We start from the raw sequence: 18,579 nt of genomic DNA, 5'->3' as shown, positions 1-18,579 counted from the left end.
TGCTCTTCCAACCATGGAACAACTATAAGCTATAGAGTGGACAAAACAAGTTTACTGGTATCAGGAAATCACAGAGCAGAATATCAAGCACTGGTTATTTTTGAAAATATTGGGGAGGACAATGGGTTATCAGCAGGACAGATAATGGAGTTTTGATACAGTTGTCCCTACATTTTGGGGTACAAGTTATCCTCTGTTGACACATGGGATGTACGATATAATAGCTCTCAGCTATTGGACAGCCTTTCATGTGCCAGGCACCACCAGTGCAACTTTTCATCTATTATTTGTAACTTTTAGAGCATTTCTACAAAGTAGTTATTATTACCCTTTATTTATAGATGAGGACCCACAGGCTTAGAGAAGTAAAGAATTAGATCCGCTTACTAGCATGGTGATCTTGAGTGAGTCATTTAAACTCTGAGTATCTCTTTTTTCATCTGTGAATGGGGATAATAACTACATTCAGATTTAACATGTAGATGAACTGCTATGCAAATCACCTAGCATAGTGTCTTAAATGTAGAGGATACTTAATAAGTGGATTAATTATTAGAAATTAGGATGAAAGAAGCATAAATTTGGAAATATATCTTAAAAGTTGAATGAGACATATTGATGTGATAGTGAATTAAAATGCAATATGTTCTCTATTTGTACTTTTTCAGTCTAGACACATGAGTGATGAAGAATGAAACTGAAAACATCACGACTTCACCCCATTGTCTTCTATTCCTAAAATTTAATTTGTGAAAGATTGGGATTACAAAAAGTTTGATTATATGTAAAACTTTTTACTTTCCTCTGCTATTCCCTTTACTTTCATTCTGTTCACTCTTTTTCCTTTAAATATTCTGATATTAAACTCTTTTTATATATTTATTTTTTAAAGACTTTATTTATTTGAGATAGAGAGAGAGAGCAAGTATGAACTGGGTAGGGGGGAATAGAGGGAGAGGGAGAAGCAATCTCCCCACAGAGCAGGGAACCCCATGTGGGACTTGATCCCAGGACCCCAGGATCATGACCTGGGCCAAAGGCAGATGCTTAACCGACTAAGCCACCTAGACACCCTTAGACTCTGTTTTTAAATAAAAATAAATATTGTATCAAAACTCAAAGCACTTGCGGAGGGATGTGAGGTTTAGATTCTTTACAGCTAGAAAGTAAGCCCTCTGAAGGTAGGGATTTTTGTTTTGTTCACTAATGCCTCTCAAAGTCCTAGGACAGTACTGCATATATGTAGGAGACCTTCAAAGAGCATTCGTGGAATAAGGAAAAGTTTTCTGAAGAATTCAATTGATCAATTCTTCTTGCATTATTATGCCTTAGATTTGTATGTAATACAAGTGGCTAGTTATTATGGTGGCTCTAAAAGAATTTTTTGCTGGTGGGGCTCAAGCATGGTGTAGGGTGCCTATGGATGCCCTATGCCTCCAGTAACTATGGATGATGGGAGGTAGGAATCTCCTCTGTAGGACTGAGGATAGGGAGGAGACCCTGTCTGCTCAAGCTCTGGTGCCAAAGACAGGCAGTGGGCACTACAGTCTCTAAAGTCTTAGTGGCCAATTGTAGTTCTATTTCCTGAATGAGACAACTGAGATGAATCAAAGAGGTTCTGAAACTCAAGGTTGAAGCTTCTGTGCCATTACTGTTTTCTACCTATTTGATGGCTAGGCCTCCTTATTTAATTACTTCAAACAATTGCTTGAACTGCCAGGCATACTGCATGGATGCTTTGTGCATGGGAAAGAGCAAAGTCCTTTGTGTCCTTCCCTCCTTCCTTACCCTACTCTCCTTCAAAGATTTTATTTTCACTGAACTAGTGCTTCTTCCCAGACAGTAATTTAACTTCATAGCTTTCCAAATTAGAAGGGTTTGCTAAGGAATGTCTCTAAAGTCTCTGCATAGGCTAGCTGTAGCACTTTGCCAACAGGAATTTGAATTTGGTGTAATTCACTGGGCATGTTTAAGAACTTGGCATTCCCAGCATCTCTGCTGTCTGCTGCCTCAGAATTTAAAGGGACCTCAGTGCTCTTTTGGAGCCCCCTATGCTAGACACATAGACCTTGACCTCTGACTTTCGCACTATCTCGGCTCACTCAGGAGGAAGGAATGCTGGTTCCAGAATGCCTTTCTCAGAGAAGGCAGTTTTCCTGATAACTAAAACCCCAACACACTAGATTACTCCCATGTGGATTTTAATGAAAGGCACCTGAGAGAGTCTGGGGATGCCTTGAAATCTCAATACAAGTAAGGAGAAACCTGTGGACAGAGGACATCCAATGCTATTGTTAAGAGGTACGACAGAAAGATAGGTGTGTGTTTTTAGTGACCTGGTCAGGTAGCTACTGAGACTTACCCATAGCCCCAAGAAAAAGATCAGTGAATTATCCCTAGGGTCAACTGAAGCCTGCTTGTAGATGATCTAGGGGCAGTAGAAAGCTAAAATTATATCCCAAGAAACTGATATTTTGTAGAGAATGGACAAGAATATCTACAATGTTTGCCATATAAACATCTGTGAGATTAATAATGAATTTTAGAAACTATAAACATACAGATGGGATTACAAGGATTTGTAGGTAAGAAATAAAGCATACCAACCTTCTAAGACAAATCTGCGCCAAATCTTTTCCTCGTTCCTCTCTTCTGTTTTTCATCAATTGGCTGAGGTCACACAGCTGTGATTCAGGCCCTGGTGACACAGATGAATCAGACATGGCACAAAGTCCAGAATTCTTGGCCAGCCTTACAACAGATTTTTCATCTATCAACCAGAAATGATGCAGTGCTCTGATTCAGTTATGGTGGCCCAAAATGTTAGCTAGGCTATTTTGGAATTATTCCTAGTATTTAGGCAGTCTCTTACCTTCTTTTTGCTTCTTTACATAACAATTATGGGGGGAAAAAAAACAACAATAGATGAAGTGTTTTCATCCCAAATACCTGGGCACTGCCATGTTATTTTTCATTATTGAACCTTCCATATGGACCCCTTCTCTTGGATCAGGTTGACAAAATAAGATCTAATGTATTCAGGTAAAAAAAAAAAAAAGCAAAATGGCTGAAATAAATTATTAATGTTTTCGTAAGTCCCAATGTTAAGTATCTTTTTCTTTCTTTTTTTTTTTTTTTGGCGGGCCACGTGCTAGGTGTCTCAAAAGATATCTATTAAGCAGGCTTCCAATCAAGTTAATTTAATTCACCTTCACTTTCTAAAAATTTATTGGTTAAAAGCTTGGAACTGAGAATCCTACTTGTCTGGATTCTGTTAGTAGCTAGACAACTTATTTGGTACATGCTTAAGAGAAGTTTGACTTCAAAGACACACTTTCTTCACCTGGAGAAAGAGGAAAATTCTATTTGCCTTAACATTGGTTGTACCAAATGCTTGGTATAACCCCCAAGCTCAAGGGCAGCTGGTTTAACAGTACGACCTCAAGAGTCTAGCGCTTGATTTAGCAAATAAAGCTCACAGTTCAGAATAAAGAAAGCACCGAGAATGAAAAGTTCACGTTGGATGACAAGAGAAGCATCGTTTGTGGAAGCCTGCCATCTCTCACTGGGGCAGTTGGGAGAAGCCACCCTACCTCAGAATGGAGCAGGGGGAGGAGAGTGGAGAGAGGGGACAGAGAAGAGGCAATTCTGTTTTATGGAAGAACAATGCTGGTGAGCAAAAAGTACTCCCCCATCTTACTTCCTTGCTCAAGAGAGGACTGGAGGGCTTCTCCACGGTGATACCAAATGAGGGGAGCCTAGAGATTTGAGGAAACTGCGACATTAGACCCTACTGGTCACCTGGCTAGTCACCAGCTTGCTTACCTGCACTTGCTTTCTAATGTAGGGGTAACAACATTGGAGAGAAACACTGAGCCTTCCAAGGAGGGTGGAAGTGGGCTTCCATAGGGGGGCCTCATACCCTGAAAAGAGAGAGGAGCTCATGAGTCAGATGAAAATAGAAGGTCAGTGTTGCTGGGAGATCACAGGGAGAATTGGGGTGCTCTGGAGGAAGTGAGAGAGTTTGCCAAGGAACTGACAATGCATGCTTGGAAGAAGATGTCTTTGAACAGATATGAAAATGAAGCTCTAAAATGAATGACTGAATCATAAGAACAAAATAAGGCCATTTTAATAACCATCCATGAAATCAGACTATCTATTATTGGAACTTCCTACTCAGGGGGAAAAGGGGAGCTTGAGAAATTATTTTTATAACATCTAGGAGCCGGTAAACAGAATGTGAAGCATTTTAAAGTTTTTTGAGGCCCAAATGGGATCAGTCTAAAAATGTGCTATCTTTCCTCTGATTTTATGACATTTATTTTCTTCCCTTTCCAGAATTTCTATTAGAAATTATGTTTCTCAACCTCTTTACTTATTCTCACTTTTGTTACCATAGAATCTGCCTTTTGAGTTTTTTTTCCCCTAATTGTCCTTTCTTCATGAAATCTTAATACTCCCACTATACCCTATAACTCTTTATACACTCACGTATGTCTGTGTTTTTTATGTAGTTAGACTTTTTTCACCTTTCAAGAACAAATTTTGACCCCTTTGGGGGCAATATCGCCCTGTTGAAAGTCCATGGATGAAATTGACAGAAAGGCCTCCTAGCCAGATTGGGCCTGTATCTCCTCATTTCTAAAACTGAGAATTCAATTCAGTAAACATTTCTTATGCTCCAGGCATCGTTCCAGGCCTAAGGATATGAAGAGGAAAGAGGCATGGATACTATGCTTAAAGACATGGTTGCTGTATGTTCTACACAGAGCATTTCCGGTGTGTAATATCTATGCCTTCTATTGCACAGATCTACGATAGACTTACGAGTGTTCCTTGGATTTTTTTCTTTTCTGTTTTGAAAATTTTTATTCTCAAAAATTTAAGGGCTATTTTTGATTGAAAAATTCCTCAAAATGTTAGAGTCAGAAGGACCCTTGAAATCATCCCCTCCAAACTTCTTGGGTCATTTTACACATACAGCAGAGTCCCTGCTGCTGGCTGCACTTTGGGATGTAATTATTCATCTGGAGCTGTGGTTTCTGTCCCTATTCTGTAGCCAACAAACTGAGTGACCTTGGTTGAATTATTGATCATTTCTATGTAATTTAGGGAATGAACTACAGAACTTCCTAAAGCTTCTTTGAATAAGGAAATATTAAGATTCTAAGATTTTTTTTTCTTATGTACAAAATAGAGTGGTGCCAGTTTCTAAAGATATTGTAAAAAAATTAAAAGAAGTATATTATTTTGTAAGATAGTACACCTTCACTTTAGGAATGAAAACCACAAATAGCCAGACTGCAAGTTAGCCAACAATACCGACACTTTACTTCATTTTTCACATATTTTCCTAGATCAGCCAATATCATTATTTGAGGTTCTTTTGATCTTTTTGGAAGCGTTCTTTTTCTACCTTCAAAAAGCACAGTTGAAGTTCTGCCTGAATTGATTTCTTTATCACATTTGAATTTTGGTTCGGGGTATTCTGCCTAACATTTTACTTCTTGGTCTAATGACCAGCAACTTGCACTACTAACATTAAATTGGGTTGCCATTATTGGAAGATTATTGGCAATAACCTGCTCTGCTCCCTTCTGGATCTCATTTACCTCCATGATATTCCTTTACATCTTCTTTTTGTCTGTAGGACTCAGGCCAAGACCGGCTAATCTTTGTCATGATTTAGCACTGAATCATTTTGATTATTCTCTGATGTGTGTTCTCAGACTTAGAATGTCCTCCTATAGCATTCTATGCACAACAGTGCATAGCAGCATTCCCTGGTGAAATTTCATCAGTACTTTATGTGATGCCAAAATAACATCAACACCGTAAAATATGCTTCATAATAATCTTACTTGCTTTTCTTTCTCAGCTGTCAAAGATCATACAGATGGTTTGGTGAAAAGTCCACATTGACTCCCACAGAGTACCCTTCACATTTCTAGTTGATAATAATTTTAAACTTTCATTCCTAATCATTTTTTATTATTAAAACAGCTTTGTTTTGAGAAGTGGGATAGTGGGATAGAAACAATTTTCTCCAGATGAAAAGATGGTAGCCCTTTCCTGGGGAAGTGGGAAGAAAAGATTTATCACAGCCCACATAGTCTCTGTGGACTCAATTCTGGGTTAGAATATCATGGGGAATAGAAGAGAAATGAAAGTCATCAAGGGGAAAGTGGCGTCTTAAGACAGTGCTGTCCAATAGAACTTTCTGCGATGATGGTAATGTTCTATTTGCACTATGAAACACAGTAGCTATTAAGTACTTGAAATGTGGCTATTGTGATTGAGGAAATGGGTTTTCAGTTTATTTAATTTATATTAATTCAAAGTGAAATTGCGCCTACCATATTCATAGCACACAGCCCCAGAAAGTAATATGACTAGTGCTGGGGCCCAGAGTCGAGTACAACGTTGAGCAAATTCTGCTCCACCATTTAATGACTGTGTTCCTGGGGAATATTTAGCCTTGCTGTAATAATATACAGGCAATCTTTGTACCTGCTTCTGAGGACTCTTGCAATGAGTAAGAGCTATAATCCATGCAAAACACTTGACATGGTGCCTTTTCATTCTACTTGTTATACATGTTTGGTATTATTTTAATCATTCCCTTTAGGAGGTGTGATTTAGACACTTGCATCAGGAAGCTGACATAATGTATTCAGAACCTAAGGTTGGAGTCCTCCATTTTTTTCTCACAAGAACGCCATCTGTTCTAGAACTGGGGTGGTAGGAAAATCCTTCCTGAGTGAACCTGGGGAGGGAGCGATGTAAACTTCCTGAAGTTAATATTATTCCTGCTGAACACTCTTTGCTCCGTCTCAAACTTTTCCTTTCTTTGCATTTCATCTCTCAGGATTGTTAAAAATTTAAGAATGTGGAAATTCATCATAGAACATTTAGTTGGCAATGATCAACTTACTTCTGGTGTTTACTTCATGTTCCCTGTGAGACACTTGTAGAAATGAATACACTTCTGTGGAGAAACCTTCAGATGTCAGCTTGATGAACTACAGCTATCTTCCTGGGTCATTCTGAAGAGACCTTGTGTTTGTACCCCTGGATGTGTGCTGCCAATCCTCTCTATCTTTAGCTAAGGATCAGAGCACTCACTGAGTGTCCAGCTGTGTTAATAGGAATGGTCTTAAAATGGTATACCCAATGAGGCAAGAAAAAATAGTTATTTTCTTTATTGACCAACACAAGTCAGCTATCTTTAATCTGATGCTTTCAAATATGCACTAAAAATTAAATTATGTAAACCTTGTCTTTGGAAACAGCATAGAAATTTAAGGAGCATTTAAGTAATAGTGGATGGTTATTGAATGTCAATGGAAGCACTTCTGACATCTATGTTAATGGAAATTAAATTTGTAATCAGTGATATGACAATCAATACCTCATGTCAGCCCAATATACATTATTTTTTTCCCTCTTGAGTCAGAATAATAAGAAACAGCTTTCAACTTATCTTATGCTTCCTTCTTGCTTTTCATTTCTGTATGCTGTCAGTGTAAATGGAAAAGGATGTTTGGGCTTTTCCCCACCTTTCCTCCAAAATTAAAGCTGACTTCTTTATTCTGCATCCTGCTCCAAACTGTACAGCTACTACAGCTGTACCCATCTCCTTTAGGGAGACATGGATGTGTATGTCCCAACTTCTCATTCAGAACTGCGTACACCCAGAGCCCAGCTATGCATCCATTAAATCTAAACTCATAAGCAAGGATGCTGGAGTGCTATGAGCAATAAAAAAATAAAACCTGTAGCATCTGGCTGAACATGCTGTCCTTCTGCAGAAGATAATTTATAGTTTGTTTTCTTTCTCTTGCTGAACTGCTATGGTCTACCTTTTGACCTTTCTTTCTTTCTTTCTTTCTTTCTTTCTTTCTTTTTTTTAATGGGAATGTGGGCAATTCCTATCATTTTTCTGTTTTCCTAATGATTCTCACCAATAATGATAAAATGTGATCCTAATATAAATTAATTAAAGATTTTCATTAAATTTTGATCCTGGAATATTTTAATAGACTGAGTCCTTCAATTGTTTTTCTTTTAATTTGTGAAACACAGGCTTCTTAAATCATGCTTCCTAATATTTTCCTAGGAATAAGACCACATGAAAATCTTAATTAGTCCCTTAAGCTTTACAGACATTACTTTATTTTTATGTCCAATGCCAGTTTAACACAAAGTACTTTTGCAGTAATTTTCCTTTGGAATTCTTCTTCTTCTTCTTTTTTTTTTTAATCTTTGAGGTTAGAGTTTGAGGTTTATGGAGAACGTGTACACGGGAGGGCAACTGTTATATCAATCACATTTAATCAGTCCCCTTTTTCAATTACTTGCATCTTGAAAATGAAAGTTACATCTAAACTAAAATAACAATTATTATCTAAAATCTTTTTTAAAAACAATACAAACTTTTGACTGTGGAATGCATGACAAAGAATTTATTTCAAGAATGTTGTTCAATTTGTTACCATCAGATGTTCAGTTTTCCATCTGGAGTGAGTGATATGTTATCATTAACCAATATGGACTAAATTTTATCTTATTTTTATTTCAAAATTGTTAAAATACAAGGTGGGAAGGAGGCCTTTGTCTTGTATGTATAATTTTTTGTTCCTTTTAAAGCTAATTAAGACTAGTACTATCTTTCTGAGGCTTTCCCAATGGGATATTTATATAAATCAGTTTGACTCTATTAATATACTGTATTGATCTACAATTCATCTAATTGTTAGGAGGATATTAATGGATTCCATTAGTCCATTTTCTAATTTCCACATATTCTAAGGACAATAAATCTCTAGTTCACCTACTTGTAAGGAAGAGTCAATTCCAATAGAACCAGTTGAAAATAGGACAAAGGACATTTCTAATAAAATTTATTAGCACAAGTAAAATCCATTTGAAGAATTCTAAAGTCTCTCCTCTTAAAATAAACTCCTTTTAAAAAATCTTGCTGATAGCTAATATATTTACAAATATAAACTCATAAATACAAATTTGCAAAGTATCTTTCCTGTAACTATAAGGGTTAATATCTAAAGAGCAGGACCCATCCTTAACCCCTAATCCCAACTGATTTGTGATTGTTATACTGATTTCAAGCAGCATTGTGTAGGAGAGATAACTTTTCAGCTTAAAACAAGGAGGCCTACTTAGTAAGGTTACAGTAAGCAAAAGAGAAAATATTTGTTAAATGACTAGCACAGTGCCTGGAAACACACAATAAGTACTCTGTGTTCTGTTTCTGGGCTATGTCATCTCTACAAGGTGGGAAGGAGGCCTTTGTCTTACAGGTATGATTTTTTTGTCCTTTTCAAGATAATGGATACTGGTACCGTCTTTCTGAGGCTTTCCCAATGGGACATTTATATAAATCAGTTTGATACTATTAATATACTGTATTGATCTATAATTCATCTAACTGTTGAGAGGATCATCTCAATTTAGATAACAGCGGCACAAGTTGTATACAAGCGCTTTCCAACACCCTTCTTTGAGAATATTTTCTCAGCTGATTATCTTTTTTTTTTTAAGATTTTATTTATTTATTCATGATAGACACAGAGAGAGGGCGGGGGGGGTGGTGGCGGGGAGAGACACAGGCAGAAGCAGAAGCAGGCTCCATGCCCGGAGCCTGAGGCAGGACTCGAACCCGGGTCTCCAGGATCACGCACTGGGCCAAAGGCAGGCGTTAAACTGCTGAGCCACCCAGGGATCCCGCTGATTATCTTCTATAACAATGAATAATAGGAAACCAAATATAATCTTAATGAACTCCACAGGAGATCTGATGAAATCTAATGCTTAATCCATCCATACTGAATAAAACTACCTAGAAACACTGGGAGACATGACCTAGTCGATCCGTTACAATCCGGAGGAGGACCCTGATTCCAGGGAAGAGAAAGAACTTGATGAAGGCTCCAAGCCATTGAGTTTATAGCTGATGTTCTCATGTCACCAGGCCCATAACTTTGCCAACATATCACAATGCTTCTACCTTAGTTAAGTACTAATTTCAGAACCATACTTCTTTGTATGGCTTTAGAGAATATTTATTGCATGCCTACCATATGCAAAATATCATGCTTGGTGTTGTGGAGAATGTGAAGATACATAAGAGCTTTCCCTTGCAATATAAATATATTTTAGGGTGCCTGGGTAGCACAGTGGTTGAGCGTATGCCTTTGGCTCAGGTGGTGATCCCGGGATCCTGGAATCGAGTCCAACATGGGGCTTCTAGCAGAGGGAGCTCTAGAGGAGCTTCTTCTCCCTCTGCCTATGTCTCTGTCTCTCTATTCATGTCTCTCCTGAATAAATAAATAAAATCTTCAGTAAAAAAATATAAATATATTTTCCTTATATACAAATTTATATCATATATAACACCTGAGGCTTCATATAGTCCCATCTGTATGTGGTGTAATGTATAAAGAAATAGCAATGTCTATTGATTCTTGAAGAAAACTTAGATTTTGAAGATTCCTTTAAGGGATTTTAGACAGCACACATCAATATTAGGAATTCTTCCCTTTTCAAATTTCTCTCACATATTAGGTACTAGCCCTCTGCACATCTCTCATCCCTATTGCCTCTTTACTAATGTATTCTCCCCTTTATCACCATCTCCTCCATTACATATGCTTTTTCCAAAAGTGGGGGGAGAGGGAAATCTTCATATCAACCACCCTTAAAAGGGATAAAAACTAGCCTTCCTATCTTCCTAAACTCTTCTTAGAATCCTGGTGAAATTCTTTTTTACTTTGTAATGAAGAAGTAATACTTCATTAAAAATATTTTTTAATGTGTGTGTATTTGAGTGTGTATATGTGAGAGAGAGAATCTTTGGCAACAAAAGATAAGATCTTTGGAAAACCTGGATAATTGAGTATTCTATGCATTGTACTCAAGGATGCTACTAAACAATATTCTGATCATTACCTTGATTCACATTGACTGTTGATGGATGCCTGACTTACAGCTGAATTTCACTCATTCCTCATATGCTACTCCCTTAAGCTCCTGGTTTGTTGAAATAGAGAACAGTATTCTTTTAAGAGTTTGCACAAGAATTTCTCTTACATGAAGGAAAACTCTCCCCCCTCCCCTTTTTGGAAGTTATTGATGTGCCTGTTTGGGTTAGAAGCAATAATTCAAAGGAACCAAATGTGGAAGATCATCTGTCCTGTATGAGATGAGAGGAAGACCTAGTGATTTCGGAGGGCAGAGAAGATAAAGAATGAGGGGGAAGTGCAGGGCCACTAAGAGACTATGATCAGAGTCTCCCTTATGACCCACAAATTCTTGGGTCATTTTATGTCTCCCTCAAGGCCATGCAACATTTCTTCATCAGTGAAATAAATCATCCCATGCCTCATGGACCTAGGACTGTAAGCAAGAAATAATAGTTTCTCATCCTAAAAGACCATTGACCCTAATACGTGAACTAAGCTAAAATAGGCCTCTGGTTAGCCTTCTGCTACAGTAAAGAGAACACGGGATTTTAGCTTATTTGTCTTTTAATCTATCAAACTAGCAAGGTGACCAAGACTCTCGTTCCATTCTATTTTTACTAGATATATTTGCTGAGTCTCTTGTCTCTAAGCTATCCTAAACACTATGTGGTTGTTAATATGCCTTTGTACATTTTTCTCCCTATATTTCTATGGGTGCTATTTCTGTGTTTTAGGCAGTATCTTCAAATTCATCTTTGTGGATGGTTGTCTTATCAGTGGTTTACTGATACCTGTCATCATTAATCTGTATCGCAGTTTTGCCACAAGAAGTCCCACACTGCTTGCTAAGACTGTAAAATCGGGGTATAGGGTTCTTCTTTTGTGAATGTTTTGTGGCATAACAACCTGCTCTCTGAGCACTTTGATGGGCGACACTTTATCATTTCCATCCTCTCTAGACCTACCCAGAATTTGATAGATACATATTGAGCTAAATTACTAAATACTTATGCAACTTGTAAAGAAATTAGGGGTAAAGCATCAAGTAGATTCTAGTCCAAAGAACTATTTTTTTTTTATTTTTTTTTAATTAATTTATTTATGATAGTCACAGAGAGAGAGAGAGAGGCAGAGACACAGGCAGAGGGAGAAGCAGGCTCCATGCACCGGAAGCCCGATATGGGATTTGATCCCGGGTCTCCAGGATCGCGCCCTGGGCCAAAGGCAGGCGCCAAACTGCTGCGCCACCCAGGGATCCCCAAAGAACTATTATAAGGTAAGCTACCACTACTCTTCAGTTACTATGGACTTGTTTTAAGTAGCCAGTGATTTAATATACTTTGCGTGTCTCATGCTTTATATACATAAGCTCATATAATCTTATCAATAACTATAAAAATAAACATTATTTTATAGATGTGGAAACTGAGGTTCAAAGAACTAACATAATGAGTAGCAAATAAGAGTTCAGATGTCATGTTTTTCAAACTGAATAGCCTTTGCTGAGTGCCACCACACCCTGGCAAAACTCATAAGGTAAAAATAGATCAAAATAGTCAAAAGAAGTGAATCCTAAAGAAAAATATGGTTATAGTTCTTTCTCTAATTTTCAATTAAATTGAAACTTTCTAAATCATGCTAATTATTTCTATAATTTTAAAGATTATAAAAAAGATATTCAGGTAATTTCAGGCAATTACACAATTTGTAGGTGTATAAATATTATTAAAGTTTTGAATCATCCAATAGTCTCAACTTCACGGTTAAATTGTGTGCGTGTGTGTGTGTGTGTGTTTAATATTTAATTTATTTATTCATGAGAGAGAGAGAAAGAGGCAGAGACACAGGCAGAGGGAGAAGCAGGCTCCATGCAGGGAGCCTGACACGGGACTCGATCCTGGATCTCCAGGATCACGCCCTGGGCCAAAGGCAGGCTCCAAACTGCTGAGCCACCCAGGGATCCCTTAAATTGTGTTTTGATGTTGTCTAAAATAGTAGAAAAGTCTCCGGAACCTTCCATCATTTTCTCCTATCTTAACTCCCTTCACAGAAAAAAAAAATTGAGTTTACCCTATGGAGATATGTATGTTACAGATAAATTCTTGTTGTATAGTTGTTGATTTGGTGGACTTCAAGCATGAATTCAAAAAGTATTCAACTATATATATTCTAATTTAAAATCTAATTATGTCTTAGTTACTTGTTTACATTTGAATCAAATCCCTCCTGAAAAGGGCCTCTTTGTCCAGGGAGCTTGGTGTTGCATATTCATGAAATCACATTTTGGAATTTTGACATTTTGTAAATTAGAAGTGGGATTCCTAGTCATATACTGGTGCTTTAAGATAATACAGCAAGGAAATTCTAATGAGCATCACATTTTACTGTGAGAATAAAGCACATTTGTCCATTTATTAGTATTTGTTAATGAAAATGTGTAGAACATTTAAGCACATATCTTCTTAGCATTTAGGATAACATCAAGGATATAGATTCAGGAATTCTATATCTTAATAAGTTGTAAAATTTGCACTCTTCCTTTCTTTTTTTTTTTGAAACTATTTCTCCTCCCTATTGCCATTGACTTATGAACTTAGCATTCCATCCAAAGAGATCCATCGTAGATGCAATTGAAACTATTTGAGTGGACTTATTCTGAAAGAGACATTCCCTTTCAGGTCTTGTTCTGATAAAAGAAAATATTTTAGTTGTAAACATTTAGTTTTTTTGGGTCAGTGTTTCTCCCAAAAGCTGGGGTTCATTGGTGAGTCACCATTTCACTCTCCAGTCATTGGGGAGTAATAAGAATAAACTTTAATTATTGTTTAAACATTTCTAATTCTCTATTAGGGCATATATATTATGGCATATAAAATTTCACATGGATTTTACTTCCATAAAATGGTCAGTGTCTGCCCCATTCAAATATTTAAAAACTGGGTAGTGGTGGTAAACTCATCCTCAGAGTGACTGAAATGGATATGAAAACACTATCAGCTTCTGTCATCCTAAATGACAATATTTTTCTGTTTTTAGAATTCTTTTCACTTGAGTCTTTATCTTCATATTTTCAAAGTAAATTGTCCTTTCCTAAAATTTCAAAAATCTAACATGCCATTGAGTATAAGACGTACATCATTTTATGAGAGTAAGAAAGACAAAAACCTTACCAAATTCATTTAGACACACACACTATCAATTATAAGACATAGCCAAATTTTAGAAATATTAAAATGTGAAAATCTTTGCATCCTAGAATTGATAAATGCTGTATTTCTTCATATGAGTAATTCTATCCCCCAAATGGAGGCAAAATCCAAAGCACATCACTTTTACTTGACTTGGTGGATCAAGCTTAATTTGATGCATTTTAATAAATAAGAGACTGACTGAAGTAGGAGGTATCAAAACTTAACAACCAATTCATTTAATATGGATGAAGCTCTGCTGTGAATGGAAGGAATAAGCAGAATGTAAGTTGCTGTCAGAAGTTTCAGTATATTTAGCATATTATTCTAACTTTGGATAAATGTGTTTTGTACTATGGAAAAATGCAGTGATGTGGATCTGGAAATCCTTATAGCAATGAAGCATTACTAATTACAATAAAATGCAAGGCAGTCTTGTACATGGAAAAAAAATGAAATCCAAAGAAATAAATTGTTTTGCGAGCTGTACATCTATTCCATGGATAGTATAGATAACACACTCATGAAACATTTCATTTCTGCATCAGCATGACAATGTTATCTTATTTATTCTAGTCAATAGCTGTTGCCTCCCTGGAAACATATTTATAAGCATACTCAACCTCCTAGTGCATAAATTATTTCATGGAAGAAAATTAGAAACTTTCGAAACAACGTAAACTTTTTGAGGTCACCAAGGTACCATTAGGTAAATTATTGCTTCACAGCCCTAAATGGTACCTAGTAGCCAGGAAGAGTTTAATGCACCTTTCAAAGTGCCTAATTTACTCCCAGGGAGTAACGAACTAGTGGACAGGTCCTAGATGATAAATTACACATTGAGATGCATTTTCCCAAGTGAATAGGGCTCAGTGTTGTCTGACTAAAATTAATGCCTCACATTTATTTCAAACATGTGAAGGCAAAGGTCTACAAATAGTTTCAGAAGTCTAAAGACCATTCCATCTACCTAAATGCAGTAAAGGGCAAGGTAAATTCAGTTATATAAACCAGGATGGCTGAAAATAAATTGACCAAAGCAATTGAATAAAAAGTATTCTATGTGTAGTTAGGAAGGGTCACTGATCCAAAAACAAACAAACAAACAAACAAAAAAAAAACCCACCACAGAATAGAATCACATCTGAAATAACGCTATACTTTTTATAATCCTTGTGTGTTCCAAAAAGGCCTTTCCTGTAAAATTTTAACCTGTCCAACCTTGTAGAATATATGATACCTGCCAGGATCACAATCCAAGGTGGTATGTCTCCAGGTCATGAATACTGTTGTGTGTATTTACTGAATAATGTCTATTGCAAAGAAACTGTAAAGTGTTTTTGCATTTGAAAGCATTCCCTTTGTTAGTCTTTATGATCTCAGAGAGATTGCATAAATGTCTGGTATCCTACTTATTACTGCTTTTCCTTTGGGGAATGATGAAAGAATCTGGAGTTGTTTCTGAATCCAAGCGCCCTGAACTCATCAGATCCTCAATTCCAAATAGCCTGAGGCAACTAAACCTTTAAAGCATACTGACTTTGTATTATCACATTTGTATTTTCACTGATGTCTGAATATTCACTCCATTTAGTATCATATTTAAGACTAATATGACCAAATGAAATGATAGTAAACTATAAGACCACTAGAAGACAGATAACAATGCAAACTAGATTGCATTGCTGTTTGCTCAATATTCCTATTTATTGCCCCTGGTGACTCACTCTATAAGAGATTATGTATGGATCTCCAGTCTGGTGAATTCAGGAACGGTCATGGGAGGAACTGACAGGTACTTCAGCACAGAAGGGTTATGATTCAGCGCATGCTTCACCATTTCTTTCTATCATGAGACAGTCATTGTACAACACAGAGGATCCTCAATTGTCTGCGTTTCCTAAATGACATTGATGATGGAGGAGAGCCAACATTGACCGTAGAGAGAGAGAGCCAGAGAATAAATGAGGGATGATATATATTGTTGTAAATCAGTGAGATTTGGGGCTTCTTTGTTACCACAATACAATCTATCTGACCTTTATTGGTATGGTGAACAATGCCTGGCATATTGCCACTGTTCAATAAATATTTGTTGAATGAATCAATTTCTCAAGTTTTATAGCAAATCACCATTCACACCACCTGAAATCTGGAAATCATAATCTCCTGTCAATAAAATAAGGACCACAAAATATTATTTCTTTCTAGTCCTACCCCACAGCCCTATCCCCTTAAATAGTCCCTCTAAACGTCTTTAGAATTTTGGGGAATATTTCTTTGCACTTTATCTTACGTTTCCTTCTATCCAGCTTTGTTGGGATGTCAAAGAGGCATTTAGGTCATTAGCTGTCAACTCAAGGGGTCATGGTTGATTTTAAACAATGATAACATCAAAGATGAACTTGTTGACTAATGTTGAGGACACTAGTGTCATCACCTGCCATGCAAGACCCTTTGTCTTTGTTCGTTTTTCTTCTCATGAGCTAAAACTTTTTAGGAAATGATTATTTTGGTTTTCATTTTTTTTGTTTATTCCCATTCCTTGGAGTCTGTCATGAATTCCTAGGAGGTGAGCTGGGAGATAACAGAATGAAAGGCATCAGGCCTTAGAATCTTACCTTCCTCCAACCCTGGCTCATTGTCTTTGAATAATAACAGCTAAAATCTCTTGAGCGATTGATTATATATTAGCCACTGTTGAAAGAGCAGTTGAATCTTTACATCAACCATGTGATGTGGAAACTAAGAAACAGAGAAGTTAAATGACTTTGCCATGATCACAGAGAAAAATCACCCATGCTATCTCACTTAGAAACCAGGCTATTATACTTCTCAACAATATTCTAAGTCTTATTTATTTATTTTTTTTACCTAACAGGTTCTTTGTCCACTTACATTAACAGAGCCCTGGTGACCTCATTTCACTAATTTTCCATGCATGCTGAGTGGAGGTTCATTTCCATAGAGGTACGAAGACGTGTTGGCTGTTCTGTTTTTGACAAAAATAAGATAATGATGAATATTTCAGATATCACCGTGTCATTATTTTATGTGCAATGTTTTAAAGAACATCATTATATTCATTGTATTATTCAAATTCCATATTTGGAAGCAATAAAAACTCCATTTATTTTAAAATGTAGCCTATTTAAAATATTCAGCTAATAGATATTCTCACTCCTTTTTTAAAAAAAAAAATGAACGGTGGACTGTGGACCTTTTTTTTTTTTTAATACAAAATATTTTTCTCCAGTAGAACAGTAGGAAAAGGTTGTCAATCTGTGTAGACTTCCATGTTGAAATGTGTGTAATTGGGGAGGAAAGGGGGAGAAAAAAAAATGAAATGTGTTGAGCAAATCTAAGTAAATCTAATATAGCTTTGACAATATAAAAATCCTATTAGAAATAAATGACTAATCAGTAATGGTCCAAACATCAATGACATACTATGCTGCAATTAACATGGCCTCTTCTGTTTATAATGAAAATGGACAATAGGGGAAAATATTTGTAATATAATTCTGTATGAATGATTAGAATGTAAAATGATATGTGTATTTTATATTTACAACCATTAAAAGTACCTGTATATATGCATATACATGAAAGTTAGAATGAAATAAATCCCAATCATAACTGTTTTGTTAAGTTTGTGAGACTTGGGGGCAATTAGAAATGATGTCCTCAAAATATTTGTTGGTTTTTACATAAAAGTGAAAAAAACCTGAAAATAGAACTTAATATTTTGAAAATTGGTCTTGATAAATACATTTAATGTATCTTAATTATACATTTAATTTCTGAAATTACTTTCTTAGGTATATTTCTTAACAATCGAATTGTTGACTACATCTCATTTCTTCCAACCATAGTGTTCCCTGTCTTCCTGCCATGAAATTCAGAAGAGTGAAGTAAGGTGAGTGGAATGGTTGAAAGAAATAAGATAAGCAGAGATCTTATCATGACTCCTTTGGGAATATATAAGGTAATAAAACTCCATCGAGTTGTTTTTACTGGCAAATATTCAAATACCAGCTTTTGAATTAGAGCTTCACCGGCCAAAAGTTGGCAAGACAAGCTTCTGTGCAATGTCTGTGAATAAAAGTCCCTAAGCTAAGTCGGGAAATTGCCAGGCTGTGTTCAAATTTTATTAGGAACACTTTAAAGATCTAGTAACAAAGGTCCTACTTAGGTTCCCTTAATTCAGCCCAAGATAGTTCATAAACACATAGGCCAAGTTCAGAGCTAGAGACTTTTGTATGCAGGAGGGCAGCGAAACAGCACATGTGCAGCCACTTTTCCTTCTTTATCCAAGGCAGGCATGAATAATCTATCCAGCACTTCATGATATTTCTACACTGAGTTTCAAATTCTTTTCAAGATGCACTCTATGGATCTATACT

The 18,579-nt window shown here is 36.4% G+C and overlaps 1 long non-coding RNA gene across 1 annotated transcript; it reads right to left on the bottom strand.

The window, feature by feature from the left end:
• Nucleotides 1–2,613: 2,613 nt before the first annotated feature.
• On the bottom strand, nucleotides 2,614–17,155 carry LOC129495101 (uncharacterized). Its single transcript, XR_008661459.1, has 3 exons — nucleotides 17,072–17,155; nucleotides 3,826–3,923; nucleotides 2,614–2,698 (listed from the first exon to the last, which is right to left on the bottom strand). It is a non-coding gene; the product is annotated as an uncharacterized LOC129495101 (long non-coding RNA).
• Nucleotides 17,156–18,579: the final 1,424 nt, after the last annotated feature.

This window comes from Nyctereutes procyonoides, unplaced genomic scaffold, assembly GCF_905146905.1.
Source record: "Nyctereutes procyonoides isolate TBG_1078 unplaced genomic scaffold, NYPRO_anot_genome, whole genome shotgun sequence".
In the NCBI taxonomy this organism is placed as follows: Eukaryota; Metazoa; Chordata; class Mammalia; order Carnivora; family Canidae; genus Nyctereutes; species Nyctereutes procyonoides.
Note: the sequence above shows the minus strand (reverse complement) of the source record. Positions and strands in the feature narration are given on the sequence as shown.